This window comes from Phyllostomus discolor, chromosome 4, assembly GCF_004126475.2.
Source record: "Phyllostomus discolor isolate MPI-MPIP mPhyDis1 chromosome 4, mPhyDis1.pri.v3, whole genome shotgun sequence".
In the NCBI taxonomy this organism is placed as follows: domain Eukaryota; kingdom Metazoa; phylum Chordata; class Mammalia; order Chiroptera; family Phyllostomidae; genus Phyllostomus; species Phyllostomus discolor.
The window spans coordinates 130,252,809-130,262,522 of record NC_040906.2 but is presented as its reverse complement, the minus strand read 5'-3'; positions in this window follow the sequence as shown (position 1 = coordinate 130,262,522).

Genomic DNA, 9,714 nt, shown 5'->3' with positions numbered 1-9,714 from the left:
TTATTTTTATCTGAAAGAGAATTAAATAGTATTTTGTGTGGCATATGCTGTTTTAGGAAAAATATTGAACATGTTAGTGTATCTTGGTTAATATTTTAACCATATATAGATCATTTAGATGTTTAATAGCATCTTATTTATCTTCACCTAAATACATAATTATCATTTTTCTTTTTTTAATAAGAAGCCAACTTTAAATTTATTTAAAGTTATTTTTATTTAGATTTTATTTATTTATTTTTAGAGGAGAAGGGAGGGAGAAAGAGAAGGAGAGAAACGCCGATGTGTGAGAGATACATCACTTGGTTGCCTCTCCTACGTCTCCTGCTGGGGACCTGGCCTGCAACCCAGGCATGGGCCCTGACTGGGAATCCAAATGGCAACCCTTGTTCACAGGCTGGCACTCAATCTACTCAGCCATACCTGCCAGGTCTCAACTTTCTTTCTTTCTTTTTTTTTCAACTTTCTTTATATATTTTTGTGAAACTGCATGAAGGTTGATAACATTTATTAAAATGTTAATCCTTTACTTCAGAATCATATGTTCCTTTACGTGTAACATTTTCTTTTCTCTGGGTGCTTTTAAGATTTTCTTTTTATCATTGCTTTTAAGAAATTTTATTATTACTAATCTTTGTGAAATTTTCTTCTTGTTTCTCATGCTTGGGGTTTGTTGAGCTTCTTGGTTTTGAGGATTTATAATGTTTATCATATTTGAATAAAATTAGCCACTCTTTCTTCCAATGATTTTTTGCTTTCTCCTTTCCCGATATATAATTTGACTTCTTGAAGTTATCTCATAGTTCACTGATGTTTTTTTCATTATTTATTCAGCTTTTTGTCACTGTGTTTGTTTAAATAGTTTCTTTTGCTATGTCTTCATGTAAATCAATATTTTTTACACTGTGTCTAATATGCTGCTAATAACATCCTGCATGTTTTTAAGAGAATTGTATTTTTTAATCTTAAAAATTCAATTTGGGTCTTTTCCATATGTCTCCTTAAAATTCTCAGTCTTTTGTTACCTTTTAGGGCATATACTATATAATTATAACTCTTTTAATGGTCTTGACTACCAATTCTATTATGTATGTTATTCAGTACTTGTGTCTATTGGTTGATGTTTTTTTATCATTAGGGAAAAAATTTTGCCTGCTTCTCTGCATGCTGGTAGCTTTTATTTGGATGCCAGACTGTGAATTTTATAGTTATTTGCTAGATATTTTTAAATGCCTGTAAATATTCCTCAGTTCTGTTCTGGGATGCAGTTAAATTTCTTAGGAATAGTTTGATAGAATTTAGTTCTTAAAGCTTTCTCAGGAGGGACCAAAACAGAAATGAGAGCTTATTTTCTCCCAGTAGCAAGACAATACCTTTCTGAGTACTCTGATGTCCCTAGATTTATGAGGTTTTCCATTACTGCTTATAGGAACATGAACTATTCTCTTTCCTGTGTAAGGTTCAAGAATAGCTTTCAGGTGGCTCTTTTCCCAGCGTTGGTATTTTCCTTGCATGCCTGTGCTAGTTAATCAGGATGAAGCTGATGACTCAAGGATGGGTCTCCTGCAGGTCTCCAACAGTCTCTCTGTACACAGCTCTCTCTTCTCTGAATTCTGTTCTGTGAACTGTAGCCTGGACTCACAGCTTTGTTTTCTGAAATTATTGAGACTCCTTGGCTCCTTGTGAGTTTTCATACCTTTACCCAAGCCTGCAAACTCTCTCTGAGCAGTGAGCTGGGGATCATAGGGCATTTCTGTTTACCCATTCTTAAGAAACATTGTTGTGCTGCCAGATGTTGGAAGCAGAAAACAGTCTTTTGTACACTATATCCTGGACAGGAGGTTAAGTTCTTATGTGTTTGTCTATATAATGTCTATATTGTTTATAATGAATAAGAAAATAACTGCATTGTGTCTTAAGATTGAATGGATGCCTCTATTTTTATGCTAGTTAAAAAATTGAAACTGAATAGTACTCTGTGCCAATTGTTTGTAAGCAAACTTTGCACCTGCATCATAACTATCAGGAAAAAAAAAACTATTTAGACTTCATAAATCATTTCAAAACATAAATATATACTCAACAGGTATAATTTTATGGAACCATTATGAAGTTTAGAGTAGTTAAATACAATTTTAAGGAATTTTTTCCCAACAAAAATATGGTTATTAGTTTGTCAATTACTCATTTTTTACTTCTTGGCCTTGACATGAACTTAATACAGAGAAACAACAGGTACTTCAGAAAGTGCTATACTTTTTCTTTTGTTTTCTTAAACATTTTTTATTTTTGTTCAAGTACAGTTGTCTACATTTTCTCCCCACCTCTCCCCACCACCCCAGCCATCCCCACTTCCCTCCTTTGATCCTACCTGCCTTTGGTTTTGTCCATGTGTCCTTTATAGATGATCCTGAAAACCCATGCCCCGCTTCCCCCCAATATTCCCTCCCACCTCCCCTCTGGTTACTGTCAGCTTGTTCTTAATTTCAATGTCTCTGGTTATATTTTGCTTGTTTGTTTTGTTGATTAAGTTCCACTTACAGGTGAGATCATGTTGTATTTGCCTTTCACCACCTGGCTTATTATGTGCTATACTTTTTCTAAGCAATCCAGAAGGGGTAAGGGATGATAAAAACTGAAGGAAGGGTCAAGTATACGAGAGAAAAACTCCCTACTTTGCGTGAGCAGTTGTCTACTTGAATATTCAAACACAGTCCTTAGGCTTATACAAATTTTATGATCGTGGCTGAAGTTACAACCTTGAAAAGTGTGGGCTGATGTTTTTAAAAGAAATTCTATTTGTAAATTCTGGTCAAAGGTATAGTAATAATTATAGTTTTCAGTGGCTGTGATATGAATCATACACAGAACCTGTCAAACTTTTCTGTTTCAATATATACATTTCTTAATGTTAATGAAACATCTTTCTTTTATTTGTGTTTAGGAAAATGGACCACAGTGTGGTGATTGCCAGGGGGAAGAGGGGTGGGGGGATGGTACAAAAAACAAAGCTGCCCAAGGTCACCCAGCTGATAAATGCAAAGCCAGATTTGAGTCCCCTCCAAAAAAATTCCCAAAATTTCAACACACCATTTTATTAGTTTGAGATGTATACTTTTTTTGTGTATTGTTAATCAGATTAGGCCCAAGAAGGCATCACCCACACTAAGCCTCACGTCAGCAAACCAAAACCTAGATAATTTTCTTTGTTCTGCTCTTCCAGAAAAGGAAGGCCTAGGTCAACCAATCAGCTCTTGGTTGTACCGGTTACCTAACCCAGCTCCAAGACCTCCCTTGCACCATAGGGAAAATAACTCTGCTTTAACCAATCAACAAATGTTCAGTATAACTTCCTTGTTCCTGATTAATTTAGTATGTAAAAATCTCTTGCCTCGTGCAGCTCTTTAGAATTTTTTTTTTCTATCTGCTGGATTGGATGCTGCCTGATTCATAAATTGTTGAATAAAAGCCAGATAGATTAGTAAACAGTCTATGGAAAATTGTCTTTTGACTGTATCTACATTAAACCTTTTGGTTCAATTGAGTCAGGAAACATTTTTTATGAAACACAGTTATCAAATTTCAACAACTTGTAGGAATACTTAGAAGCCATACCTTTCCTAGATTTTTCTTCTCTTTTAATTTTAAAACTTGTATCCAAACTTCTCCTTTTAATATTTTGTGAAGTTTTTAAAAAAGAAGTGTAGTAGAATTTTTGCATTTCTTCTAGCAACCACTTTCCTTTTCAGTTTCTCAATAAGAACAGGGCAATGGAAACAGTGGCTGTTGATGCCTTGTTGCGAGTTTAGACCAGACCAGATGATTGCCGAAGCCCTGAGGACTAGCTTCCACCTGCTGACATCGTAGTAAGGGAATTCCTCTGTTCTGTAGGCCAGTGGTTCTTCATCTTTAGCATGCAGTGGAGTCATGATCACCTGAAATCTTCTTAAGTAAAACACAAATTATTAGGCCTCACCTCCAGCTGGGTATGATACCACATTTCCTACAAATTGTACGTTATTGATATGGATGTTAATGTCCAAAAAACACATTTTGAGAGTGGCTGCTCTGATCAGTGGCTCTCAACTCTGTCAGCACTTTGGAGATACCTGCGGAGTTTATAAATATAGGCAGATCCCACTTTGCACAATATTGCAATACTGTAGAAATCACCACCAAAACTGACATCCTGCAAAGAGATCTGAATGATCATTAGAAAATTTACAGATGCTCCATAATCTTTCAAGAGTTTTGGCAAAATACTAAGAAAACCGCTCTCTTGTTGTCTCTTTAATGTCAGATAGAACTTTTTAAAAAGTAAAACTAATATTTATTTATGACACAAAATATTTAAAAGTTTGAGAATACTGTTTTCTTTCTTTACAGAAAATTTATTGGATTTTGAACAATGCTTGTCTTCTTGTGTAACATTATATGGAGTGTGCATTTTTTTCTCTGCTTTGGAAAATTTTCATGCTGCCTTCTGAGTGTAGATCAGCTTCCAACAGTTTATCCTTTGAGCTTTCACTGTTTTGAAAGATCTTCAAGAGTTTCATTAATGGAAATTTTTTTGCCAATGTCACTTCCTTAGGGACAACTTCATGCTTTTTTTTATAAGCATTTTTCTCATTTATGCTGGTGATTGTGCCTTCACTAATTTCCTCTGGCTTCATATCTATCAAACAGCAGCAAGGTCAACATTCCCAAGGTCAGCTATTTCTATGTAATTCCAATTATATTACATTTGCATATCACTTCCAGCATTATCACTTTTTCTTTTTTTTTTTGCTACTTTTTTATCTTTGTCGGACAATCTCCTTTTTTGATTATCTATTTTTATAATATATCATGTGGGCTTATCACTGAGCGATACACTTCGCTGCCTGTATGTGAACTGAATAACAGATATGCAGTGACCAATCACAGACATACTTTACCAAAAGTGCTGTAATTGGTCACTGATCCCAATGAACCAGTTATTTACATAAGGATTTGTGGACTGAACAGGTGAAGTTAACACTTTATGCAATTACTGGAAGTTAATATGCCATCATAACTGAAATTTCAACAGTGTGGTTAGGGACTTGTGTTCTTTAGCTAACCTGTGATAACTGAAATCTGCACACTAAGCAAGGACAGCTGGTGATAATACTGCCTGGTCGCTACCTCATACAAACACAATTAGGATCTTTCAGATGGGACTTAGGTCAAGGTATTATTTTAAAATCTCCTCCAGGTGACATTTATATGCAACCAAGTTTGAAACTACTGCTCTCAAACAGTGCTTCTCAAAATTTAGTCTTTATAAAATCATTTGGAGGGCTTGTTAACACAGATTTTTGGGCCACACCCCAGAAATTCTTATTCAGAGATCTGACAAATTACTTGTTCCAATTACCTAGGAAACTAGCTGGAATTTGAACTTTTCAGAAGCTCTTAGGAGCTGCTGCTTATGCTGGACCATGGAACACACAGGAGTAGTTTATCTATCATCTGAATGTAAAGACAACGTATCTCCTGAAGGTAAAGCCATTAAAAGTGGTGCCTACTTTTGTTATGATGCAGAAAAACCACAAGAGGACATGTTTGATTCACAAAGGAAAACAGGACTCAGAGGACCATTGGGAACTCAAGATGGAGATCTCGTGACTTAGTGAATCTCAGGAGCAAAACCGCACATTAGTCCCTGTGTTAGAAATTTTGTAATATAAACCAGTAAGTCCTCATGAACTTAAAGCAATTTTTAGTTCTTGATATTAACCAACATCAAAATTTCAATCTCATAAAAGATTTGATTCACTGTTGTGTAAAATTCCCCCTCCACTTGTTCTATGTCATTTTTTTTTTAAGATTTTATTTATTTTATTTTTTTTAGGGAGGGAAGGGAGGGAGATAGAGATAGAGGGAGAGAGAGGGAGAGAGAAACATCAATGTGCGGTTGCTGGGGGTTCTGGCCTGCAACCCAGGAATGTGCCCTGGCTGGGAATCGAACCTGGGACACTTTAGTTCCCAGCCCGCGCTCAATCCACTGAGCTAAGCCAGCCAGGGCCTCTATGTCATTTTTTACTATGTATTTAGAAATGTGCCAAGTGTAAAAGATCTTCAGGTTTGTGCAGGTGAGATGCAGACAGGAGCTGAGAAAGGCCCACCGAGCTTTCAGGATTGGTCCTATCTTTCTGGGTCATTTTCCATATCAAGGGTGAAAACATTGTCAATAAACTTGCTCAGTGATACACTTGATTGATTTTGAATGGTAGTAGTTTTTTTGGCTAGGCTGATATCAACACTTTTATTAATGAAAAATTATGGTGAATATTTTAGTCTCATTAATAACAATTCACAGTTGACTTAACAAAATGACCAGAAAATCCAATAATTTTCTCTGTTTCATCTAATTATGTACACTAATAAATTTATTGAAAGTTATCCATTTAATGAGTATTCTTATAATTAAACACACCTATTAAGTTAATATTCTTTCTATTGCCCAGTGTATTATTAGTTTGATAGGCCTGGCATATCAATGTGTCACAGATTGGGTGTGACTTAAACAATAGAGATTTATTTTCTAACAATTCTTGAGGGTAGAAGCCTGAGATCAAAGTACTGGCAGGTTTAACTTTTTCTGGTCTGTCTTCTTGGCCTCTTACCCATTTGTTTCCCTGTGGTCTTCTTCCCTGTGTCTGTGTCCTAATCTCTTTTTATAAAAACACATGATATTGGATTAGGGCCCACCCTACTGACCTCATTTTAACTTCATTGTCCTGTTAAAGACTCTATCTCCAAATAAAGTTACATTCTAAGGTACTAGGGGTTAGAACATCAATACCTGAATTTGGGAGGTGGAGGAGGGGGCACAATCATCCCACAACACTCAGGTAACTTTAATCTCCTCATTTATCATATTAGTTTCTATTTTATAACTCCTTCCCTCCCACCTTCTCCCCCCTTCTTTTCTTCCTTTCATTGTGCTATAATTTGTCTTCAGTTTCTGTGCTTTCTTCTTAGTAAGTGGGAAAGATGTTGGGTACAATAATGTAATGCCCAGTGATGACAGTTGTGCTGTGCAGACACGGGGACATTTACTTCTCCACAAATGGCACTGTTCTTGTGCCCTGTCCTTGATGCGGTCCTAGTAAAGGTTAAAATTCTATCATAGTATAGAATCAACCTCCAAAAACTATTTTATTTTTTCCAAGAGGAATGACAAACTGCCTGGTCATAAAATAAAGGTAAATTTATACCAAGCCTTGCTACCAAGTTTCCAAAGGTGATGTGAAAATATATGCTTTGACCTTGGCTGAATGTGAAACTTGCAATATAGCAAGGTGTGTTTGTGGTGGACATAAAATGACTTATTTCTCTTTTTGACAAACAAGAATTTTCTGTGCTTGGTGCTTTATTCTGCCTTTGAAGTTCTTAAAAACATAGCAATATTACACCACTAAATGATAAGTTGGACCAAGTTTGCCAGATGACACTGTTAAAAGCTTAAAGTCAGCTAAGTCTACGTGATTGATCTGCAAAGTGATGCATATCAGATTAATACATTGTTTGTATTTGTTGAAGCCTATTATAGAAATGCCCCCACAGTTATTCTCCCATTAAGAAAAAATTATAATTAAGACAATAGCAAGACACTGTAATTCACCTTTGTTGAAGAGTAATGGAAAACATCTGCATTTTAACAAATGTCAAACATTTAAACATTTACTTTGTAAAGGAGGCTTCTAATTTGTTTTTTAAATCTATTTATTACTATATTTTTTCTTCTTTTTTACCTCTTTTGTCGTCACAAAAATTTTGTAGTTTTTTCCACTAAGTGATTCTTGCAATAATAAAAATATTTTGTTCTTTATCTTCTCTGATATTAAAGCTTTAGTAAAAAAAAGGTTAATTTGAAAATACAATATTTCAATACAGTCTGTAACATTTTTGTGAAGAAATATAGTTTATTCAGTATTCTATGGTTCCAGGATTCTGTGATTTTTGAATGTTTTAAGTATAATAACTCTTATATGTAACTCCAACAAATAAAATAATAAAAGGCCTTTGTTTTTCTACATACCATTGCATCATACCATTACATATCACACTTAAAAATATCACCAAAGTGTTACTGGATGAAAATTTGTGGGTGCACAGAAAAATAAAAGCTGCTGTGGGTGGACTGGTCGGGCATCCTGAGACCACAGCCCACAGCCCAGCTTGTCAGTTCTCTACCTCACTTCCTCACTGGGCCAAACCTACCTCTAGTGGGTGCCATTGCTATTTACTCTTCAGCTACTGTTGCTTTGTATCTTACTGTAGTAGTTTTTTCAGCAATATTAGTGACCGTTTTCTTTCTAAATTCTTCCATCTGTGTTGTCATCTATGGACAGATAACTGGGGGCTCCACCTCCTCTCCCCCCAGGTAATTTCCTGAACAGCAGCCAATGCTGACCTTGTCTACTTGTTATTTCATGGTAGCTTATACAGCTCTTATACTGGAGAAAAATGTAGGGAAAAAATAAGCCAAGTTATAATTTATTCTGATCAACAGGTATTTCCCTTTAAACATATTGACTTCAAAATTACCAGATAATGCAGCAGCTCTGTATTTTGTTTAAATCTTCCCATTTGGATGTTTTAAACTGTATGCAAGTAATAATGATTCATCTCTATAAGCCTTATTCAAAACAACAGTTGTGGTGAATCTTTTAGGAAAACATAGGCAGCTCTACTCTGATGAGCATAGAGAATATCTTACTCTTCTACCCAATAATTCTCAGATTAAATGATTTTTTAATACAGTTTAGGCTATAAATCACTTATTCAGTTGTCAGTTGAGTTGATATAAAAGATTATGGTATTCAAATGTAAAAATATATATAGAACTGGTAGTTTTAGATTACAGATAATTTTATAGAACATTTATTTATTAATATGATAAAAACCAGTGTTTCAAAATCTCTGTGTGAAGGGAATAAAAGATTATGCAACAAAAATTTTAGCAACTTAGAAGTAAATCCTTTAATAATAATAATAGTTGCACAGTTAAAAAAAGAACTCACTTCATTTTAATAATGAGACCCAAAGAGAGAAAGTTACTCATTTAAGGGTAAATGACCAGTTCATAAGAAAGTGAGGGTGGAAATTTTATCTTCATTGGTACTATAACATAGACACACAATTAAAGAATTGTAAAGAATTAAAAATTTAATTAACTTAAAATCCTTGTAGTGGTGAATATGACAAATTTTATACATGATAGATACCTGGCCTGCCTACAAAATTGTTACTATTACCTCTGTTTTAATGTTGAGGAATCTGAGTCTTGGTGACATTTAAGTTGCTCAAGGTCACCCGGGTGGAAAGTGACTGAGCAGGATTTTAGATCACGCCTGTGCTCATTCAAACACTGTAAGCTCTTTACAAGACCGTGCTGTGGTGTTTAATCTCTGGTATAAAAGAAATGCTGACTACTGAGTTTACATTCTTAACAGGCTGTTAGACAATTATGATAAGGTTAATTTATTCAAGGTCTTTTGCTACAATTTGTTCAGGGAAATCAACCCTTAGCTGTGGACCACTGTACAAAGGTCCTGTGGCCAGGATCCTAGGGACCTGTGTCAGATCACAACTGGCTGCACAATTATCTTAGGTGAACTTTTAGTTCTATGTTTCTTTATCAGTAAAAGGTTGAATTAGGGGAAAGATAGAATTCAAATGTAG